At 35.1% G+C, this 24,884-nt stretch overlaps 1 pseudogene; it reads left to right on the top strand.

Annotated features, from left to right (window-relative positions):
* The first annotated feature begins 20 nt into the window (after window positions 1–20).
* LOC115300900 lies at window positions 21–24,884 on the top strand (annotated as a pseudogene).

Raw genomic sequence — 24,884 nt, 5'->3', positions numbered from 1 at the left:
TTGGCCAGCGGTTCCCGGGCATGGCGCCCTCAGGGAGGAGATGTTAGTGTGTTAATATAGAATAATGGAGGAGCAAGGTGAACTTTGGCCTACCTTGTCAGCCATTCAGGGCCTGTCTGGTTTGATCTTGTTTCTTGTGGTTTTGTTTTAGAATTTGCCAGGATAAGCTCTGACTTCCTCACAGTTGGCTATGACTTCCTCTTTGCTGCAAGACCTCCTAGAGAGCCGAACTAACTGCCTTCTGTAAAAGAAAAAAAAAAAAAAAGAAAAAAAGAAAAGAAAAGAAAAATTAACTTAAAGCTAAACGAAGGAAATAGAAGGAAGGAAATAAAGCTACTGAGAGCTAGGGGTAGGGGGCAGAATTAGAACTCAGTATAACAAGAGAAATGCAATACTTCTATAAATCTAGTAAAAATGTTTTACTGAGATACAAAAGTAGTTTTGAATAAGAAATTCTTGAGGTGCCAGGGTGACTAAGTCAGTTAAACCTTGGTTAACTTTTGATTTTAGCTCAGGTCACAATCCCACGGATTGTGAGATTGAGTCCCAAATTGGGCTCTGCACTGACAGCATGGACCCTGTTTGGAATTCTCTGTCTCTTCTCTCTCTCTCTCTCTCTCTCTCTCTCTCTCTCTCTCTCTCTCTCTCTGCCCTTCTCCCTTTTTTGTTCTATCTACCTCTCAAAATAAATAAATAAACTTAAAAAAGAGAGAGAGAGAGAAATTCTTAATGCCTACCATGTACCAGACAATATATAAATATTATTTAATTCTGACTACCACCTAAGGAGGTAGATACTCTTATTCCACGTTTTGTAGATGAGAAAAACTGAGGCACAAGAAGACAAGTAACTTAGATTCTGTGCCTAGCTGGAGGCACAGATCACAAAGACAGGAAGCAGTAAAACCAGGACTTGAACTTGAGCAGTCTGTTTCCTGGCTCCTGTTCTGGGCTCAACATTATATGGCCACATAAACCATGTTTCTAAACTGCATCAATAAATACAAAATAATTTCAAACAAATACCCAAGTCATATTTTTAGACTTGAAAAACAAATTGTAAATTATATTTTAAGAATCTTCAACAATGTTTTGATTTAGAAGGATAATAGAGATTGATTTTACCACCAGTTATTATGGAACACATAATTAGTAATACTAATCTATAATTAGACTACATAAATCATTGTAACATAACAGAAAATGACAAAATAAACCTTATTAGAAGGAAATACATGCAATGATGAGATTTAAATCAGTGGTAAGAGGATTAGTTAGCAAATGGACAAACATATATTAGAAAATATTCCTAAGTATACAATGAATTACAGAAGGATTTAATAGTTAATCTGTTTAAATGAGACAACTGTAAAATATATACATGGACATTTATCTGATCTTGAGTTGGGTATTGTGTATATATAAGAAATGAGAAATGGATTAGTTGATCTACTTAAATATAAAAAGTTATGTCAATATGGCAGAAATCACAAAAATAATTTTAAATAACCTGAAAACTGAAATATATTTAAAATATATAGAAAAAGGAAAACATTTGATAAAAGTATCCTACTAAGTTAAAGAAAATAATAAAAATCTCAATTGTAAAACACAAAAGTTTATTCTAACAGTTACTCCCTAAAAAAGGAAACATAAATGATTATTAAGTATGTAGTAAAATAATGAAACTTGTTATCAAAGACACAAAATAAAGCAACCATAAAGTACTATTCACATGTTATCAAACTGTCAAATTTTTAAAACTTGAAAATAGTTACATGAATCAGTTACTCTTGTGCACTGTTGGTGGCCATATAAATTGGTACCACCAAATAAATGAATGTTAATTTGATGGGAGATTCTGTGATAAGAATTTCTGTTTTTTAATTTGGTGTAGGGTATAGGAATGGTGTCATGATTTCTAAGTTCCCTTCCCATATTAGGTGTTTTCCTATCTGTCTACTATCTATCTATCTATCTATCTATCTATCAATATCTAAACACAGACACACACATTATTGAAGATGACACACATATAGAAAGCAAAATGTGTAAAGGAGAACTATAGCCATACAAGGACTTGCTTCAAAAGGAGAGAGTGAGAGAGATTCTGCCTCTAGCAAGCATAAGTGCACAGTGTATAATTTATTGTACATTTCCTTCCAATTTTACATAATAACTTGCATTGTTCAGGCACCAGTGTTATCTACAACAAGTTGATTGCTTTTTTATGGCAGAGAATTACAGTGCTGCAAAGTCCATTATTTTTTATATAACATTTAATAAACAATTCATTTTAGGGTTTTGGAACCAAAGGAAATAAAAACTATCCCTTGCTGATGGGTGATCTCAATGGCTTCTATATATAAAGGAAAATGAAGCCTGAATGCCTTGCTTACTCAATTGATTTTAACAACTATTGTACATCACTGGCTATGCTTTCAGCTGCTCACCAGAAAATCTTACTGAAATCTGAATGCTTGAAGAAGTGGAGAAGAATATCATAAAGCCAAACTATGAAAGAGTAACATAAGAAATGTCAAATTGGCAAGTCCCCTCCTAAATCAGAACTTCTTTTACATATTTACATCAAGCTCACATCTGATTGAAAAGAGCATGGTGAGCCTGTTCAGGATACATTGTAACAGCGGATAGAAAATAAAAGAAGGAAAGCAAAGAAAGGCTAGTGTAGAAATGTTCGTATTGCTAGATGACCCTACATTTCAATGCAGAAGAAAACAATAACCAAAAGATCTTCTCCAGATGCTGTGAGCTCCTAAGCTAATTTGGAGCAGAGATTTGTGATGTTAAGATCTTCAGGAAGGAGGAAAGATGTGTCTAAGGGATGTTATTTGCTCCTTTTTTCATGACTGGGCCTTCTCTTTTCTGTCTTGATCCATTTTAGCTGGCTAGTGAAGGACGGAGTGGCTTTTGTTATTCCAATCTGTGTTGGTTCATCTATTTAATTCAACTTATAAAGGATTTATTATTAAATCTATGATTCAAGAAATCATTAATCTGAGTAGATATTCATTGCTCTTCAAGTGTTATTTATATTTTGACTAAGAGTTTTGGAATGCCAAATATATTTTTTAAAACATAATAGGGAGACAAATATGTAAAAGTTAATATTTTATTATTTTTTAATATTTATTTATTCTTGAGAGAGGGAAAGAAAGAATCCCAAGTAGACTCCACACTGTCAGGGCAGAGCCAAACATAGAGCTCAATCTCACAGACCGTGAGATCATGACCTGAGTGGAAATCAATTGGACACTTAACCAACTGAGCTACCCGCATGCCCCAAAATCAATATTTTAGATTAGAATGAGAACAGGTAGAATCATTTGTCATTTCTTGGCAAAGCAAGGTTATGTCTTATACTTTTTTTCATCTACAGAAATTGTTCCGAGATACACAGCATATTTAACAGGATTGATAGATTTCACTGCCCAGTGTCTAGAAAGTGAAAACATCTCTTCTAGCTGTAGTCATCAAAGCAACATTTGTCTCAGTCGATTCTCCTGAAGGGAAATAGAAATAGTTTTATGAAAATGTTTTTCTCTCTTTGTTCTGTGAATGGTTTGATATTAAGGGTTGAAATTACTGTTAAGTACTTACATTCCATAAATTCTCTAAATCTATTTTCCTAGCAACATCAGTTTCTCAACATCACACAGGGCAGCCAAAATGAAAGCATGAGATGAAGCAGTGATTTCCAGGCTCCCCAAAACCAAAAGAAGCAGCCTACCTATACTCATTTCCATGGGCTGATAACAAGGTATCACAAATTGGGTCTTAAACCAATAAATAAACATAAAATTATTCTCTCACCTTCTGGAGGCTCTAAGATTGAAATCAAAGAGGTCACAGATTGCTAGGGTGGCCAGTGATGCAGGTGGCAAAGAACTGCACAGAGTAGAGTGACAAGCAGGACAGAGTTTATTCACTCTCCAAAGGAGGAGAGGGGCCAGATATCAAGAGAGATGTCAGCGCTGAGTTTCTGTCAGGATGGGCTTTTTAAGGGTTTTTGAAGGATGTGAGAGGTTGCAGATGTGCCCATGGGGAGGGGGGTAAAGTCATGGACAGGTAGAGCATGAGGTGACAGGTTCTTCAAGGAGCTCTGTCCAGGGCTTGTCTGGAATATGGTTGTGATCCGGCTAGAGAAGAATGTATTTTGTGATTGAGGTCCACCTTCCAAGAATGGCAGGCATTGTGACCTAGAAAAATAAAGAGTTAGGGCCAAAGGCAGACACCTGTGAGTTTTGACTGAAAGCTTGGCTGGGGTACCGGGGTACTTCGAATAGATTCCTTTCACAGATCATCTCCATCTGAAGCTTCCGGAGAAGGACCTTTCCTTGCTTCTTCCAACCTGTGGTGGCCCCAGGTGTCCCTTGGCTGGTGGTTCTGCCAAGACAGAGATTGGCAACTCCAATCTTTGCCTCCACCTTCACTTGGTTATCTTCTCCCTGTGTTGTAACTTTGTTAAATTAACATTTGTAAAGCAGAGATGGGGGCAGAGACTGGGGCTGGTCACAGTTCAACAAAAGACCAAAAGATGGAGAGAGAAAATGAAATAGCAAAGTTTATTAACCACAGGTCCTGGAAGAAGTACACAACATGCCTTGAGAGGTCACTTTGGGACATCAAGGCAGAGTGCAGACAGTCAGGATCTGGAGCACATGCCTTTATTAGGGTCTATGGGTAAAGTACTTTGGGTGCCCCAGCTAAGGCCATATTGGTCAATTCAAATCAAGAAGGTGGAGTGTCAGTAAGCTTCTTGGGGATCTTACCAAAGGAATACAGAAGGGAAAGGCCCTGGGAAGTAAGGGAGACTATTGTTTACATGAGTTGCTGGCTTCTTTCCTTAAACCTCAAGGACCAACCTTCTGCAGCTTCCTCACCTCTCCCAGTCTTCACAGAATTGAAGAAAGTTAGGGCCTTGCTCTGAATGATGCTTTGGCTTAAGGGAATATTATGGCTGGTGTGGCCTTCTCTCCAGACCACTCAGACTTTCTCCATATCAGAACAAGGTGTTTCACTTTCTTATCATTTGTGTGTTCACTGGAGTAGCACTTATCTTTTCCTTCAAGAACTTTTCCTTTGCATTCACAACTTGGCTAACTGGTGCAAAAGGATCAGCTTTTGGCATACCTGGGCTTTTGACATGTCACCGTCACTAATCTTGATCATTTCTAGTTTTTGATCTAAAGTGAAAGATGTGTGACTCTTCACTTGAACATTTAGAGGCCATCGTAAGGTTATTAATTGACTTGTTGCATCTTAAGGACTAGGAAGCCAAAAAAGAGGGAGAGAGAGAGAGAGAAAAACGGTGTGGAGCAGTCAGAACACGCACAACACTTACTAAGTTTTCTGTCTTATATAAGTGCAGCTCATGGCACTCCAAAACAATTACAGTAGTGACATCAAAAATCAGTGATCACAGGGCCACTTGGGTGGCTCAGTCAGTTAAGCATTCAACTCTTGATTTCAGCTCAGGTCATGATCTCATGGCTCATGAGTTTCAGTCCCACATCAGGCTCCACACTGGAAGTGCAGAGCCTGCTTGTGGTTCTCTGTCTCCCTTTCTATCTGCCTGTCTCCTGCTCACTCTCTCTATCTCTCTCAAAATAAATAAACATTTTTTAAAAATCACTGATCACAAACCATCATAACAAATAGAATAATAATGGAAAGTTTGAAATACTGCAAGAATTCCCAAAATGTGACAGAGACAAAAAAATAAACAAATGCTATTGAAAATATGGTGCTATATAGACTTGCTTCATGCAGGGTTGTCACAAACATTCAAACTGTAAAAAATCAATATCTGTAAAGCACTGAAGGAAAGCACAATATAACAAAGTATGCCTGTATTCCCAAGGGATAAAAAAAAACTTATTTTTTTCTTTTTAAATAATTTATGGAATAAAAAATTATAAGAACATACAGTGCACAAAAATAAGCCCATACCAAAGCAGCAAACATTTTCTCTGACACTCCAGCTGCCCTGAGAGCAGAGGGCATATAGAAACAGGAACTGGGGTTTGAATTTTCATGCCTACTCCAGAGACAGGAGATGAAGCTAAGAAATAATATCAAAAACCCTTGTGGGAGGGGTGCCTGAGTAGATCAGTCAGTTAAGCGTCCAACTCTTGATCTCAGTTCTAGTCACGATATTGCAGTTTGTGGGTTCAAGCCCCATATTGGGCTCTGTGCTGGCAGCACGAGTCTGCTTGGGATTCTCTCTCTCTGTCCCTCCCCTGCTCATTTGCTCTCTGTCTCTCCCTCTCTCTCTCAAAATAAATAAATAAACTTAAAAAATGCTTCTGGGATTATCAGTACCCAGGTTTGATACAATACATTATTGAAAAATGTCTACTTTTGAACAAAGAACTATAAGTCATGAAAAGAAACAAGAAAAACAACAAATACAGGGTGTGAGACAACAAAAACAGCCTGTGACAGGGCCCAGATGTCAGACTTAACAAAAGTTTGAAGCAGTCATTATAAATGTGTTTCGAGAACTGAAGGAGTGCTTAAAGGAAAATTTAAAAATAAATAAATAGAAGAAATAAGGGAAGATATGATGACAATATCTAATCCACTAGAGAATATCAGTAAAGAGATGGAAATGGTAAAAAGAACCAAATAGAAATTCTGGAGTTGGAAAATATTATAACTGAAAAAATCAGTAAACTTAAAGATAGATTGATAGGCATTATGTAATCTGAAAAGCAGAAAGAAAAAACATTAAAAAAAAACACAAGACTTTGAAGTAATGTAAGAACCAACAAGTGTACCAACACATGCACAATAGGAGTGTTGGAAGAAAGAGAGAAGAAGAAAAGACTCAGAGAAATAAAAACTAAATAGTTCCAAAATTTTATGAAAAACATTAATCTACATATCCAAGAAGCAGAATCTTAAAAAATTGATGGAAAGGCACACACCAAACACATCATAATAAAACTCCCAAAAGCCAAAATCCAGGAGAAAATTTTGAAAGCAGTAAGGAAAAAAAATTAAGCAACTGAGTAAATAGTGCTATAACTGAATTTTTATGGTTTAGAGATACTTACACACTGTAACAGTGATTGACTTAATTGTTGCCTATGTTTTATATCCTTTAGATACTTTTAACTTTTCGAAGTGCCCCCCAAATTTTAGCATTGAAAGCCAAATCAAAAAAAGTAAAAAGCAAAAAGAGTAACAACAACTAGAATCCAAGGACAGACAAGTAGATTGAGTGAAATTCAGTATTACTGTTTTTTTTTCTTATTGATCCTGGTTAATCACTCCTATGTAGTAGAAACATTTAAAAATCATTTAACGTTGGGGCACCTGGTTAGCTCAGTCAATTAAGTGTCCAACTTTGGCTCAAGTCATGATATCAAGCCCCACATTGGGCTCCGTGTTGATAGCTCAGAACCTGGCATTATCTATGCACCCCCCACCCCCGCTCTCTCTCTCTCTCTCTCTCTCTCTCTCTCTCTCTCTCTCTCTCTCTCTCTATCAAATAAATAACAATTTAAAAAACTTTTTTAATCATTTAACTTGGCCTTATTCATTAACTCATAAACTCCTTCATAAGTTATATGTAACTATCATTCCACTTGCAATATAATGCAAATCTATGAAAATTCTGAAATATGCAAAATAATGTAAAAAAAAAAAGCCTCGTACAATTTTTGAATTGTACCTTACACCTGAAACCAATATAACACTGAAATTTAAATTAAATTAAATTCTGGGTGCCTGGGTGGCTCAATCAGTTGAGCACCAGACTCTTGATTTTGGCTCACATTGTGATCTCCTGGTGGTGGGATCAAGCCCACATCAGGTTCTGCTCTCTCTCTCTCAAAAAAAAATGTTTTTTAATTAATTAATCAATTTAATTAAAATCTTGTAAGAAATGTTTAAAGTGATCCAAGAAAATAATATTTTTATATTTTGTTATATTACCAACAACAGTATTTATGGGGGTGGTGGGGAACAGTATCATCTATGAAAGAAGGCCAAATTTGCTATTTGAAGATCAGATTTTAAGTTCTCACTGACATTTACCAGCAACATATATTTGCTCACTTGAATCAAACTCTGTACATCTTCACAAAAATATTTTTTGATACCCAAGGAGATAAGTCCCAATAAAATGTACTGTGAGACATGAAGCATTTATAGACTCGTTTTGTTCAGGCCGTGTTAGGGCTTTTCTACTTTCCTAAACCATAAATTCTGTGGAGATAAATGTTATCAACTCTTCATCACCTAATCTATGAGACTTATTGATATATACTTGACACGAACTGATATTTCTGCTGTAAATTGAAAGCACTGGGAAGTAATGTATATTTGAAATAAAATACTGTTCTCAAACTTGTGCTTTCTTGAACTATAATTAAAGATGTAATTTCTTATTTAACAGATATGACAAGAAAATGAAATGTTCAAAGCAATGAGTGATGAATCATACAACACCAACACAAAAAAACTGAAAGGTACCTTTTCTGGTGAAAAAAAATTGTTTTATAAATCATATTTCTGTCTCAGATTACTGATTTTGCCAAACTCCATTTCTTCCTACCTCATGCAGAAATACATATTCTTAATAAAAACACTAATATCTGTAAACTTGTATTTTGTTATCCCATTTATATAAAAAGATACATATGTACAATACATTAAAATGACATCTACTAGGGCTCCTGGCTGGCTCAGTCAGTAGAGCATCTCACTCGTGATCTCAGGGTTGTGATTTTGAGCCCCATGTTAGGTGTAGATATTACTTTTTTAAAGAAGAGTTAAATGACATCTTCTTTTATAAGAGAGTATATTACCTTATTATTTTCAAGATAATGGAGTTATCTTTTATTGTAAAATTAAATGGGAACAAATTAAATAGACTGCATTTTAAATTTCACTGCCTCCTTTCTCCATTTCCTCTTTTATTTACCCTAATTTTCCCCAACTGTACCACTCAGTTCTTAAGACAAAATCATTAACATTGTGATTCCAAGAGGTTCTGTTTTGCAGAACTATGTTCAACAAGAGCTAAAACAAAATAAATCCATCAAAATTTAAAAATTAGCCAAATAATTACCATCTTTACAAGTATTCCCTTCAATTCTGTAAGCAACAATGATCTTTGATAGATCAGGATTGATTCTAATTCTGTTGTTCATTAACTATGTGACCACAATTTCTTTTTATTAATTTAGTAGGCTAAGATGATATTTCAGGGACTCCACTAAATGCTTTGAATACTTTATCTCACTTTTCTACTGTTTTACGAGAAGAAAATGGAGACTCAGAGAACTCATTTGCCCAGTACGGTAGAGCGAGTAAGAAGTCCAACACTGGATGAGATTGTTGGTCTTCAATAGCCAGGCAACCACTAGTCAGTTATAGGAAGTTGAATAACTTATTAAACGTTTCTTGCTCAATACCATCCTTGGTACAGTAAGGGCTGTCAAAATACCTATCTCATTAAATTATCATGCTTATTAAGTGAAGTGAGTTTTTGTGAACACATTTAGCAGAGTATTTGTAACATAATAAGCAAAGCTTAATAGTTAGACCCAGGACCTCCCCCTGAAACACATCACTCATATAATACAAATTTCTAAAGATACAAACCATCTATAATAGAGATATCCCTTTCTCACCTATTATTAATTTACATTGTACTTGTTCGGAAGGAAAAGTGAATTAGAATATGGTTATAGTGATGATTTCTATTCTAAATTATAGAATCTACAAATCCTTTTTCTAGGCACTAATAATTTGATCTTCAAAAGCATTGCCTTGAGAAAGAATGAAATATGGCCATTTGTAGGAAGGTGGATGGACCTTGAGGGTGTCATGCTAAGCAAACTAAGTCAGGCAGAGAAGGACAGATACCATATGTTTGCACTCATAGGTTTAACAGGAAAACAGGAGAAACCTAATGGGGGACCAGAGGGAGGGGAAGAGGGAAAGAGAGTTGGGGAGAGAGAGGGATGCAAAACTTGAGAGACTATTGAATACTGAAGATGAACTGAGGGTTGAAGGGGAAGGGGGAGGGGGGGAAAAGAGGTGGTGGTGATGGAGGAGGGCACTTGTGGGGAAGAGCACTGGGTGTTGTATGGAAACCAATTTGACAATAAACAATTTAAAAAAAATGCATAGTGTTACAGCAAAAAAAAAAAAAAAAAGATTGAACTTTGAGAAAAAAAAAAAAGCATTGCCTATACAGTCCTGAATGAGAAGAATTCTAAGTACTTACTGTTTTATGGAACTAAGAATATTTTGAAATATTTGCTTTATTAAGATTTTCTCCTTCAGTAATAAAGAAATTCATGAAGCCTAGAAGATAAAAACAGACTGCTGGACCAAAAACTAAAAATTAAACTCTAATTCATTCAATTCTAATATGCTAGATAATAATAATACAATGAACACATCATTTTTATGATAGTTCCAGGAAATATTCTAATTACATTGTCTCAAGTTAGCTCATTTAATCTGAACAATAACCTATCAGGCAGATATTATTATTATTTTCAGTTAATAAATGAAAAAACTGAGCATAAAAATAATAAGTATCCTCTTCAAGGTCACACATCTAATGCGTGTCAGAGCTTCACAGACGGAGCACCCCTGGTAAGTTATTTACCCCTTCTGGGCCACTGTTGTCAACTGTGAAGAAAGAGGTTGAAGATAACACAGAAGGTTGGATTTTTAAATCCCCACTTACATGAGTCACATCTGTTACTCAGTGTCATTTTTTGTTGATAAATCAGTGGATAGTGGTGGTTGTGAAACAGGTGAATATGGAAACTTCAGGCGTTACCAAACTAGCGGTCTGGGTCTTTTCTTGATGTATTAGAATATACTCTAGTCCACATTTAATGTATGAGGTCTCTAAGTAAGCCAAGGAGGGTCTCATACGTACAATGAAAGCTCTTTTAATTATGAATCATCTCCATTTTATGCTCCTCTAACTGCACAGTTCACGCTGACATTTTCCAGTGACTCAGGACTCATCAATTTACAGACTCCTGGTTTGTTTGCTGTGAACAACCCAAACAAACATCTACACCAGGCTAAAAACATTCTACAAATAAGAGCTGTCCTTTATCTTCCCATCAATAAATAGCATCAGGAAGCATGTTTACAAGGTGATTTGATCAGATCATTTTCCCCCAGGAGTCCTCGGTTACTGGAACTAAGTATAAATCATCTGCTAAACCTTTTCTCCTCATGCTGAACTAGATTATTTCCAAAGATCCTTCAAGTCTATTATTGTGCTATTTCAAAATCAGCTGTGTTATAAAACATGCCCCTCTTACTTAACATATTAAATTTGTCCTTAACACTCAAAATAATTTAATAGGTTAAGAAAATAAGCATGGGAAAATATTATTGCTGAAATTTAATCATTCAGTATGGAATTTAAAATGTTAAATATTTCTGAACAGATCATGAGATTTTTTGCCATAGAATTACTTAATATAACACTGTCAGCAGAAAAAAATATAATAATTCAATAAGCAATTTTTAAACTTCATAAGTGTTTGGGTTTTTTTTCTTCACTAGCTGTTATTGAGCAATCTAAGTTTCAGTGATAGCTGTCAAGAACTCATCATTCATCATATTAAAGTTATAACACATTATCTTTGAAAACCAAGGCCAAGATTTACCTACATCTTTTAAGCTGCACTAAAGTTTCAAGAAAAATATTGGTAATAAGTATAAACTTGGTGATAAGCATAAAAAAATCTACCCAAATAAAATGGAAATATGACATGTAATATTGTATAAAATATTAAATAAGTGGAAATAAAGAAATAGTTAAAATAATGTAAATAAAACCAGAAGTGAGAAAATGAGAAGATATTAACATACAGAATGTCAAATACATCCTAGCATCAGCATGTATGGGTGTATACACATCTTATTGAGTACATATTTATACAGATACATTAATATGCAACCATATTAAAGGTACATTCCCAATTATAATTTATTTTATAATATACATTTTCTAATCATATATGTGGATTTTCCTCTGTGATTTACTTGATTCATAGTTATAACTTCCCTTCTCATTTAGTTGTTAAAAAAATACAGACTTATTGTGTTTAGTATCAGAGGTTTTCCTTTTATACCTAAGTCATTAATCCATCTTGATAAAAAAAAGATAATGAGAGAAAATTCAAGGGTAGTTAAAAATAGAAAACTCATCTACAACTGTACCATTTTCTGAAAGAATATAAATTTTCTAGTTGGCTTATAAAGGACCACAAAGTATACAACAGCCAAGGATTAAGGGAGCTACTTAAAATTTTCAGGGGCGCCTTGGTGGCTCAGTCAGTTAAGCATCCAACTTCAATCCAAGTCATGATCTCACAGTTCATGGGTTCAAGTTCCACATCAGGCTCTGTGCTGACCGCTCAGAGCCTGGAGCCCGCTTCAGATTCTGTGTGTGTGTGTCTCCTCCTCTGCCCCTCCCTTGCTCATGCTGTCTCTCTCTCTCTCTTTTTCTCTCTCTCTCCTTCCCTCTTTCTCAAAAATAAATGAACATTAAAACATAATAATAATAAAATTTTCAAACAATAAATTCTAAAAATACTATAAAACTCATGGCCTGCAAAGAATATAAGAACCTAGGCACTTGTGGGTGTGCAAACTGCTACAAAAACACTCAGAACAGCAAATTGACAATAGAAATCAGGAGCCATAGAAATCTTCTTCATCAATAACTGTTGGGAAATAGGACATCAGACCTCAGTTCTCAGCACTGTCCTTGTGTATGAAACTTCCTTATCAGACTTCTGCTCCCAGAACGCTGAGAACAAGGGACTTGATGAAGTCCCCGGAGGACGTGCAGGACAGAGCCTTCCTGGTCATCAGCCAAGAGTGACAAGAAGCTACAAGATATACCCACACACAGCTGCAAGCTGCTCCTGCTCTGCCCGCTCTGTGACTGTCTCTATTGTTCTGGTTAAATATTTACTGCTGACTAAACATTTACTGTGCTCTCCATGCTGACAAAGAGGGTATAAAATAAGATGCTATTCCTAATAAAATTTGCCATTAGCCCTCAGCTCTTGGTTCGTCTCCATCTCTTTTGGGAACGTCCACGGTGCCCAGCCTCCTTGGGAACATCCCTTAGTCTTTCTGGGACCGTTCAGCGGTCACGGTGCCCAGCCTCTCTGGGACTGTTCACGCTTCCTGTAAGGAGCATGGTCACTTTCCTGGGGTTTGGGAACGTCCCTATTTCCATTAGCTACTGGCAGCCTTTGGAAATGTCGTTGCGTCTCGCTCCTCACTCATCATCTCTCCAAGAACCTCCCACAAATAAGTCTTTCCAAAAAGCAATGCTCCTAAATCATCTCAAATTTAAATTATGACTTATAAATCAAAATTTTGATTCTGCCATTAATTAAAATATTGAGAAACTGTCAGAAAATTAGATGCCCAACAGTGTGAAAATAGCCTAGTAAATTGTGAGATATATATGTAAGAAAAATTATATAGATTTCAAAATTTTACTAAAACCGTTAATTCCATGGATGTGCTCAAGGTTGACTGAAAAATCTGATACAAAATTGTACATGCATTATAATCCCTTTATATAAAAAGTATAAAGTTTCTAATATACACTTCATACACACACATGCACACACAAAAATGAACAGAAAAAAATGCACTTGAATGAAAACAGTAATCCTCCTTGTGAGAAGAAATTCACGTATGATTTTAAGTACCTTCTTTCACTTTTCTATGTCTTCTATGTTAACGTCTTTGTTATAAGTTGAGTCTTTGCCAAAACAACAAAATCCACATCTTAATTAATACATGTTTTGAGATTGTGAATTTTGCCTTTAATAAAATGAAAAAGGATCCTTTAAGAGCAATTTATGAAAATGCTGAAGGATAATTAAGATCCAGATTTCTGGATCTTAAAAGTATGACTTTGGAGGGTTCTGCTTGTTTTTTTCTAAAGAAACTAAGTGTCCCACAAAAACTCTGATGCCTGAGTGGCATCCTGTCATAATTTAGAATTTGCCATGTTGGGTTTACTCAAACCAAAAATAGCTCATAGACAGAAATACCAAAAATCGCTTGTGTTCCTTTTTTTTTTAATAGGTATTTATTTTTGAGAGAGACTTAGAGTGCAATCAGGGGAGGAGCAGAGAGAGACAGAGACATAGAATCCAAAGTAGGCTTCAGGCTCTGAGCTGTCAGCCCAGAGCCCAATGCAGGGCCCAAACTCACGAACCATGAGATCATGACCTGAGTCAAAGTCAGCTGTTTAACCAACTGAGTCACCTAGGTACCACAAAGCCCTGGTGCTCCTTGATTGCTCCATGTAGGATTTTCTCAACATATTATCTATGATCTCCAAGTATGTCCAATTTAATTTAATAACCCATAGGTCTGATAAGTATGCAAATATGGATTCCATTTTTCTCAACTCTCAAAGAACATTCTCATATCTTTTTATATTTGTTCTATCAATAATGTTACTATATGTAGATGTAAAATCTTTCAGTGTGTAAATTTAGTGCTATCTCTTTCTATATCATTTGGGGGGATTCTTAATGGTATTCTTATCTAAATTTTAATTCCCATTTGTGGTTTTGTAAAGTCTGTCTTTCTGATGATGGTGAGAGGGAACACACAGGTTACTAGGGAAAGGCAAGCCAGCCTGAGCTGAGCACTGAGTGCCCCATTCCTCCTGTGTGTCACCAGATTGCAGGGAAATTCAATCTGTGTCTCCAAATATAGTGCAGATGCTTACTGCTTCCTCTTGGGGCAATAGAGAGTATTGTACAAAAATAATTTTGTTAGAGACAAAAACTTGGTCAATGTCAGTATTACAAAGCAAGAGAGTCTACTTCATGCTGTCCCCAACATCACCTAGATAATAGTCCAGATTTCCATATCACTCCAGTGCCCCCCATATTCAAGCTTGAGACACCCTCAGAGCCACCGCCCTAAGTATCACTCCAGTTCTCTCCTGGGGACGTTTTGGATTATCTTTTTGAAATTCATCCCAACTGCCTTTCTGCTTCAAAGGTAGTTTTTCCTAGTTGCTGCCACCCTCCAGCTTGAAATCCTTTCTGATGGTCATCGTAATTATGGATTTTGCTTATCTTTTTTTATAAATATTCTTTTTCTGTCATTTCTAAGGATTTAAGTTCTGGGAAAGGATGGTACATTAACTAAATAAAACTTAAACTCCTTCCAAAGTTATATTAGATGCTTTTTATTCTACTTTTAAAACCCCTTAGTTAATTAATATACAGTATATATTTTTAAATCTTGGGAATTTGGTGGAAAAATACATATCTTGATGAACATCACTGTAACAATGAAAATAGTTCTCCAGGCTCCTTTTATATGTCTTATAAATATTTGTTTTATAAAAGTCAGGCATACTTTTCAAAAGTATTTGGCTTATGATATTAAATTAATTCCATAATTATTTAAAATGGTTTCCTAGGGTCCCTGGGTGGCTCAGTCAGCTAAGCATCTGACTTCAGCTCAAAGCATAATCTCACATCCGTGAATTTGAGACCCATGTCAGGCTCTGTGCTGACAGTTCAGAGCCTGGAGCCTGCTTCAGATTCTGTGCCTCCCTCTCTCTCTGCCCTTCTCCCATTTGTGCTCTGTCTCTGTCTCTCTCAAAAATAAACATTAAAAAAATTTTAATGGTTTCCTAATAGTTAATTGATTCTCATGAAATTTTCATTTATTGAATTATATTATTTTTATTTGTTATATACATTTTTCTTTTTACTTTTTAATATCTCCTATTATATTATTAATATTCTAAGGCAATATAGGAGTCAGAATGGTTATGCTCGTATTTTTTCTACCTAATTTACATGAGATAAATTCTGACATTATTATTAGCTTTTTACCAATTCATCCTTACACTTTAACCAAATCTTAATTTAAAATTATTTCTTCTCTATTATTGGAGGCCCCAAAATCATGTGACATGCTCTGTCTTTTAAATCTTTATTATAAAGCGGTGCCTGGGTGGCTCAGTCGGTTAAGTGGCCGGCTTCAGCTCACGTCATGCTCTCACAGTTCGTGGGTTCAAGCCCTGCATCGGGCTCTGTGCTGACAGCTAGCTCAGATCCTGGAGCCTGTCTTCAGGTTCTGTGTCTACCTCTCTCTCTGACCCTCCCTGCTCATGCTGTGTCTCTCTGTCTCTCAAAAATAAATTTTAAAAAACACTAAAAAAAATCTAAATCTTTATTGTAGAATGTATGATTTATCACTATAATACGATATGATTTTAACTAAATTTATCCTGTTTGTCATATTAATATTGGAGTCCACACATTTTGTTTTGTCTTTCGTTTGCATTTTCCTATTACACTTTTACCAGGTCTTTTATTTCTCACATTTTTAGGAAGATGGAGAACCTATCCATTTTATATTGACATGATTTTTACTCTTATGTTTGGCAAATCTTAGAGTTTCCATTTTTCTACCAATGATTTTAACTTTTATATCTAGCTTAGTAAGTGTTATATGTCTTAATTCTATTATATAGTTTGTGCACACATATGTATCTTGTTTAATTTTGCATATTATATGGCCTAATTTCCTTTGGTGTTTCTATTTTTCTCTCGTTTTCAAAGCATGGACTCTTGTTTTGATTTAAAATATTTTTATACACAAGCCTTTTAAAATCCAGATAGAACCCATCTTTGTTTCACTATCTGTATCAAGCCTGGAATAGTATATATTGACTTTTCTGGATGTGAGATGAAATCAACATAACCAAGTCTTGCCATTGTTAAACCATCAGATTTTTGGGTGACTTCATTAAAAGTAAAAGTAAAACAAAAATAGGAATATCTACTTATTCAAATGTAATTTTTTTTAAGTTTCCAGGAGAGGTTGAGGAGAATGATACATGTTATATCACACCAGGATATTTATATAAATGCTCTACCTGAACTTTTTATCCCATAAGTGTATTCACTATGCCAGTTGTGACTTTTCTCCTTTTTCTCTCTCAAGGAAAATATCTCGCCTTGCTCTGTCTTCTCTCACGTCTTCCTCCTTCAACTTTCCTCCCCTCTCTTCCCTCTCACTCCTTTTCATTACATCCTCCTCTATTCAAATATGTTTCTCTGCCCTCCTCAATGACCATAGAGCTACCATTGGTCAGTCTTTCTCAATTATTTAAAAGAAGGATTCCTTCTCTCATTTTCTGGACTTTTCACTCATTATTGCAGTTAACAAATCAAATCATTTGAAGGGATTAACTCTGCCCTGAAGAATTAACAGGTGCATATATAGTTGGCTTTTGAACAACACAGGGTTGAATTGCTCAGGTCTACTTACCCATGGATTTTTTACAGTCCAGTGCTGTAAATTTATTTTCTCTTTCTTATGATTTTCTTAATAATATTTTATTTTCTCTAGCTTGCTCTATTATAAGAATACAGTTTATAACATACAAATTGTGTGTTGGCTGTTCATGTCATTGGTAAGGTTTGCAGTCAACAATAAGCTATCAGTAATTAAGTTGTGGAACAATCAAATTTTATGGGGGCGGATTTTACTGTGTCAGAGTTGGTGTCCCTCATGCCCTCATTGTTCAAGAGTCAACTGTTCATGTTATCATTATTCACCTACAACCTTCTCCTACTAGGAAAATACGTGATGATCACATACAAAGAAAGGAGCACTATTTACTTTGTGGCTTCTCTACCATCTAAAAGTTCATGGCCAAATCCTCTCCCCTAATCTCATTCCCTATAGAGTTAGACTTAACTCAACTCAAGGTTTTAGGATGTTTTTGTCCACCTTAGTTTAATTGTCATCTTGAAAACCTAGGAACTAGATTTGTAACTATCTTGGAAATATAAACATCACTCTTACATCTCAAAGGAAATCATGCTGGTGAGCCAGTAACCCCTGTTGTCATTTTGCTTCATCTCTTAACATCTTGCCACACTACCACTACCCATTATCCAATTTCTTAGGGAAATATAACATCCGATATGCATCCTACAAGTTTAATCTCTCCCTCTAGGGTCTCTGTATCATATTACATGGAAAAGGACTCCACATTTACATAGGTCTTTTTTTATCCCTACATGGATATAGTCCACCATAGGATGTCCCTTGTCCCTCCTTGCTAAAACTGAAAAAAAAAAAAAAAACATGTTAATCATTTCTTTCTCATTAAGCCCCAGGTATAAACTTATCCATGTGATCATACTAGACGCAAATTAAGATAAACAGTCCTAAACTGTATTAAGTAAGTACTGAGGAGCCCCACTTGGAACTGGAGATCCATGTACCATGACTTCCCTTCTTTCCAAATGCTTGCCTCCCAAAAAATCTTGCTTACTCTTTCCTGATAGATTTTGATCAGGTATGGATACAACATAGATTGTGCAATAGATCTCACTTCCTCTCAGTAATTTCTGAATTTTTCCTCCAACTCCACCACAACCAAACACCATTCAGTTAACTATTTACTCTGCTGTTAGAGTAATCTTCTAATTCATAAGTCTGATGCTGTTTCTCTTCTGCCCAAGAGAAACAATACAATACAATGCAATACAACACAATAAAACTCAAACTCTTCAAGATCACGCTCATGGTTCTTGGTCATCTGGGTCCCCTCTACCCCCAGATCTTAACTTTTACTGTTCTTTCTCATTGCTCTCATATTTCATTCAAACCAGACCGCCTGCATATCCATTAGCAGGCCTGGATTCGTCTGGTTTTTTTTTTAATGCTTTTCTACTTGAAATGCTATCAACACTTGGAAAACTATTTATCAAGCCTATAATTTAAAATCTTATCAATCTCAAGTCTCACGTTCATCATGGGCCTACATTATTCCTCACTTAGAGATAATCACTCCTGACTTTTTAATCCCACTAGAAAACAATAATCCACTTTCTGTTTATATTGTAGCTGCAGGTAGATGGTTAACTGTTACGTTGCCGTCCAATGAATGCTGCCCTACTAAAGGTATATTCAAACTCTTCATGTTTTGTGTTATATTCATCTTCTCTTACAAGGTCCCTGGACTTGGCAACATTACTGTTTGTAAAATGGGATGTTAGCAGATGTGATACAAGCAGAGATTTGATAAGTGTTAGAACATTGGCCCTTATCTTCTTGGAAAACCTCCTCTTAGAGTACAAGAAGCTGTTATACTAAAAGAATTTCTAGACTATCCCTTTTTTTTAACATTTATTTATTTTAGAGAAAGAGAGACACAGAGGGTGAGCAGAAGACAGTCAGACAGAGAGGGAGACACAGAATCAGAAGCAGGCTCCAGGCTCTGAGCAAATGGTCAGCACAGAACCTGACACAGGGCTTGAACCCACAAACTGTAAGATCATGACCTAAGATGAAGTTAGCTGCTTAACCAACTGAGCCACCCATGTGCCCCTAGACTATACTTCTTAAAGAGACTCGTGTAGAGAGACACTGAAAGATTAATGTATTAAAGTTAATTGCTTTCCTATATACCAGCAATGAACCATTGGAATTTGAAAAACACAACAAGGAAGACTTTTTTAAAAAGAGGGAAGACTCAATATTGTTAAGATGTCAGTTCTCCTCAACTTGATCTATAGGTGCAACAAAATCCCAGTAAGTTGTTTTATGAATTTGAACAGACTGATTTCAAGTTTATATGAAATGGCAAAGGACCCAGAATAGCCAATACAATATTTAAGAATAACCACATCTGAGAATTCACACTATCTGATTTCAAGATTTACTCCAAGGCTATCTAAATTCTTACATGTCTTTGTGTGGATTGATAGCCCATTTCTTTTTATCACCGAATAATATTAACTTGTATAGATATACCCCATTATTCAATTCACATATCAAAGGATATCTTATTTAATTATAGATTTTGGCAATTACGAATAAGGCTGGATTTTGCAGGGTTTTGTGTGGGCATAAATTTTCAACTCATGAAAGGAGCACAGAATAATGTCTGATTAATTAGCTGTGCATCCTGTGGCCCAGTCAAGCTAATACATAAAGTTACTGTATTATAACTTTTATTACTTATATAATAAAAAGGGAAAATGTATCAATACGAAAATATTTTTCAAGTGGACTTTCAACATCTCACCTCTATAAAAGCCAGTTGCGCAATAATAGCTTCTGATATTATTCTGAGTGTTTCTGTGAGAGTGTTTTTAGACAAAATTAACATTTGAATCAGTAGACCAAGTAAAGCAGATTGTCCTCCCTTCTGTGGGTGGACCTCATTCAATCAGTTGAAGGTCTAAATAGAATAAACAAGATGATTCTCTTTCCCAAGTAAGAGAGAATAATCCTTCATGCCTGAATGCTTTCAAACTGAGATGTTAGCATTCTTTTTGCCTTCAAACTTAAATTGAAACATTGGCTTTTCTAGGGTCTCTGGACTTCAGGCCCCAACTAGAATTAAACCATTAGCTCTGCTAGGTCTTCAGCTTGCCAGCAATTCATATATAATGCAGCTTGCTCTCTTTCATAATTATGTGAGCCAATTCCTTATAATAAGTCTCTTTACACACACACACACACACACACACACACACACACACACACACACATTCTATTGGCTGTTTCTCTGGAAAACCCAATACTATAGTTAAGTACAAATTAAATCTTGTTGACCAAATGACAAAATTACTTCTTAGTTTTTGTAATGTCCACTTGCACTTAGGTCCCTCTTTTACTCATTAGACTGATTTTTGTCTATTCTTTTCCCAAGACGCCTGACTTCCTTTTCACATATACTTCAATAATAAAATTACCCTTACAATTATGTGTGTAACCTTAGTGAATCTGTTTCTCATAGCACAAAGGACCTATGGCTACATCATTGTCACTGCCCTAAATATTACAAAATTATCCACAAATTATCTAGATTTTTATGGTGTTAATTATAGTTATTTCTGCAAAATTTTTTCTTAAAATATTCCAGATTTATTCTCCCTTAAGTTATAAGCAGTTTTCAGAATCTATGCTATCTTTGATTTTCATGAGAATTAAAAATAGATGTCAAGTACGTATGTCTTGCATGTTTCTTTTCTATAGGGATCTTTTCCAAATTATCTCTTAATTCTATCCTTATTTCCTTTATTCTGTAGACTCCTTTGATAAATCTGTTAGGTCTTTTTCTTTCTTTTTTTTCCTTCCTTTCTTTCTTTCTTTCTTTCTTTCTTTCTTTCTTTCTTTCTTTTTCTCTTTCTTTCTCATGCACATTTAGTGTAAAGTCTGGATTGCATTTTTTTAATCTGAAATTTTTTTTTAATTTGGCTAGGGTTTGGAATCCCCTACAATTAACAGTAACATTCTAATGACCTAATTCTGAATGTCCTGTTCAGTTTTTCTGAAAAGTGAATTTTCTAAAATATTTTTGCTGTAATTATTGAGGTTGTTGATCAGTCGACTTGGCAAAGGATAAAATTTCTGTGTGGGTTTTTTTTTTTTTAACCTAGCAAGGCTTCTAGTTTAGACAGCTCTGGTGTATGCTTTACTACTTGCTTTAAGCTTTCCCCCTTACCATTTAAACTCTGAGTTGGTAAAATGTATTTACTATTCATGAGTGTTTACTATTAGCTTAAGAAGTGTGGAAAAATAATGTGCAGATTGTTTGAAAAAAAGTAGTACTATAGATTGACATTTACTTACTGTTTTACCTTAGATTCCAAGAAGCTCAGTGATAAGTAAATTGTTCTACTACATTATTATTTTTTTTAAAAACTAACTATTTCAAATGCTTTCTCTACATCTATTGAGAAAATCGGGTGGTTCTTATCCTTTCTTTTATTAATGTGGCATATTACATTGATTAATTTGTGAATATTGAACCAACTCTGCAGCCCAAGAATAAACCCCACTTGATCATGGTAAGTAATTCTTTTAATGCACTGCTGAATTCAATTTACAAGTATCTTGTTGAAAATTTTTGCATCCAGATTCATCAGGAATATTGGCCTGTAATTCTCCTTTTTAGTGGGGTCTTTGTCTGGTTTTGGAATCAAGGTAATGCTGATTTCAAAGAATGAGTTTGGAAGCTTTCTTTCCAATTTTTTTTGGAACATTTTGAGAAGAATAGGCATTAACTCTTCTTTAAATGACTAGTAGAATTAAATCTTGCCATTTCCAACAAAGTGGATGGAACTAGAGTGTATTATACCAAGTGAAATAAGTCAGTCAGAGAAGGATAAATATCATATGATTTCATTCATGTGTGGTACTTAAGAAACAAAGCAGATGAAAATAGGGCAAAGGAAAGAAAAATAAGATAAAAACAGAGAGGAACATTGATCATAAAGGACTCTTAAACACAGAGAACAAATCGAGGGTCATTGGAGGGGCGGTGGGTGGGTGGATGGGCTAAATGTGTGATGGGCATTAAGGAAAGCACTTGGGCTGAGCACTGGGTGTTATATGTGAGTGCTAAGTCACTGGGTTCAGCTTCTGAAACCAATACTACACTGTATGTTAATTACTTGAATTTAAAAACTTTTTAAAAATAGTGAAATTAAAAAGTAAAAAAAAAAAGAGTAACTTACCCTTAGCTCCTTTCTAATTGCATTTCTGGGCCATTATATCCTAATTAGAATGTGATACACACATATGAACATTATCAGCCTCCATATCTTTTGTTCAATTTGTGGTATTTCTAGTTAATAAAACAGAAGTATTTATAAAGAAAACATGAGTATAGTCTTTACAGGTAAATATGAAATGAAACGTTGAGGTCATTCTTCCTTATATGCAACAAAAAAAAATAAGAAACATATTGTAAAATAGTGCCTACTATGATTCCAACAATTTCTGAAACATTATGCTGGCATAAACAATAGGCAAAGCCTTCCAAACACACTCAGATTCCCCCAAAACACATCATCATATAAATTTTGATCAAGAACTTCACATCCAAGAGCAGTTTCTTCAAGTATGATAAAAGAGAGCTTTCCTATATTATTAAATGACTCTTGATCCTTCATAAATTCAGTTTGATTTTTATAGAATAAGTATACTTTGGATTATTTTTAAAGGTGATAATATTACACAAGTGCCTTATCATATAGGAGCCTTTATGCCTACCAGAGAAATAAAAGGCTATCTCTTACTTTCACGAACATCAGGCTGGTAGGCCAACCAACCCGACATGTAGACACAGGAAATTCAAATTTTGCCTCTGATGGGTTTAGCTGACCTCACTACATGCCTTTTTCTCAGATAATGATATAGCGACACATTTAAAAAATATAAAGGTTATTTTTAAATTCATTTTCATTGTCACATTTTTAGAATTCAAAGTCATGGAGATATTCTTGACTTCTTATTCTCACATCTCTTTTCACTTCTAGAGACAGAAGTTACCATAGTGAAATATTCTTTGACAGCTAAAACTCATGCTTAATATTCTATTTCCTGTGAAGAAGGATTAGATTATATCAATGTGACATGTGTCAAATGGCAATTTCAAACATTAAAAGTATCAGCTTACCTGGAGGCCACCACTCTGAATTTAAAGAAGTTTTTAAATTATTTAATAATATTAAACATATCTTGAATGCCAGTCATTCTAAATTTTATACTGAAGTCCATGTTTTGAATGTTTGATATCAACTATAAATACATGAATGCTGTGGTTTCAGCCTGTAGCCAGCTCCAAGTCACATTTTGTCTCTTTGGGGTTTGGACATTCACAGCATGTTGTTTTCAACAGAATTAGAACTCTACGTTTATGCTTGACACAGTGCCAAATCTGCAAACAAACGATTCCAATACATAAAATGCACTAATGACCCTGACAGTGATGACTTTGACATAGACCAAATAAAGACAGCTAGAGCTGTGTGCCCTTTAAAAGCAGTCAAAACTGTTCAACATCAAGAGAAAGAAAAAAACAACAGAAATTGTCACAATACAAATGTTTACTCAACTCAAGTATATTCTACTATAACCAAATATACAAATAAGTGATCTGAAGTGACTGATGTTTTCTGCATATAGAAGGGTAGGCAGTTTTTGAGAAACACGATGAATTGACAGTGATAACTTACTGCAGAACATCAAAATAAGAGAGATAAAAGAAATAAAAAATTTTCAACCAGTTTCCTTAGCAACTAACCAATTGACATAAAAAAGAAAAGGATTTGTTCTGTCTGCTTTGAACTATAAGCTGCTACATAATTTGCTTATTATAGACTTTATAGAGGGGTATCTGATATACAGGCTTTTTTTTTTCATTACCTCAATGTCCAAAAGTCCTGGGATTTTATCAACTTACATTTAAAAACAATGTTTTCCATCCACTGTTTCGACCAAGACTATAAGAAACATAAACAAAACCAGAGAATTTCACTGGAGTTTTACTCTTATCCTGAAATACCTGATTTACCTCTATTGTTTGGAATTGCATGAGTATGACAAATGTCATGGTGAAAATATCTAGATTCGTGTTTCTGTGAGAAATATGATAGGAAGATAATTTGCAATAGTGGCAGAAACAGAGGATCTTGGCCACACCGCGATGAGCTGGAATCTGTTTGTAAGTGCCGAGTGAGAAGTGTCTCCGTACTACGTGGGCATGAGCAGGGGACACTCAGAAGGATATTCAACCCCCAAAACAGCAGCCAGTGACACATATCTGTGGGAAATGTCACACAGAAAATGCCATAAAATCCTGGGATCCAGTTAGATGCAGAGAATGTGCATACAGAATAATATACAAAAAAAAAAGAATTAAAAGATTGGTGGATTTTGATACTCAACAAAATATGGGATTCAGAGAAACACCTTCATTTGGGTTTGGATTTGCTGTTCTGCTTCTCTTTGTCGCAAGGCGTTTCATTAGCATACTTCTCTAG

Source organism: Suricata suricatta, chromosome 1 (genome assembly GCF_006229205.1).
Source record: "Suricata suricatta isolate VVHF042 chromosome 1, meerkat_22Aug2017_6uvM2_HiC, whole genome shotgun sequence".
Classification (NCBI taxonomy): domain Eukaryota; kingdom Metazoa; phylum Chordata; class Mammalia; order Carnivora; family Herpestidae; genus Suricata; species Suricata suricatta.
The sequence above is the reverse complement of the archived record's forward strand: the minus strand, read 5'-3'. Positions and strand labels throughout refer to the sequence as shown.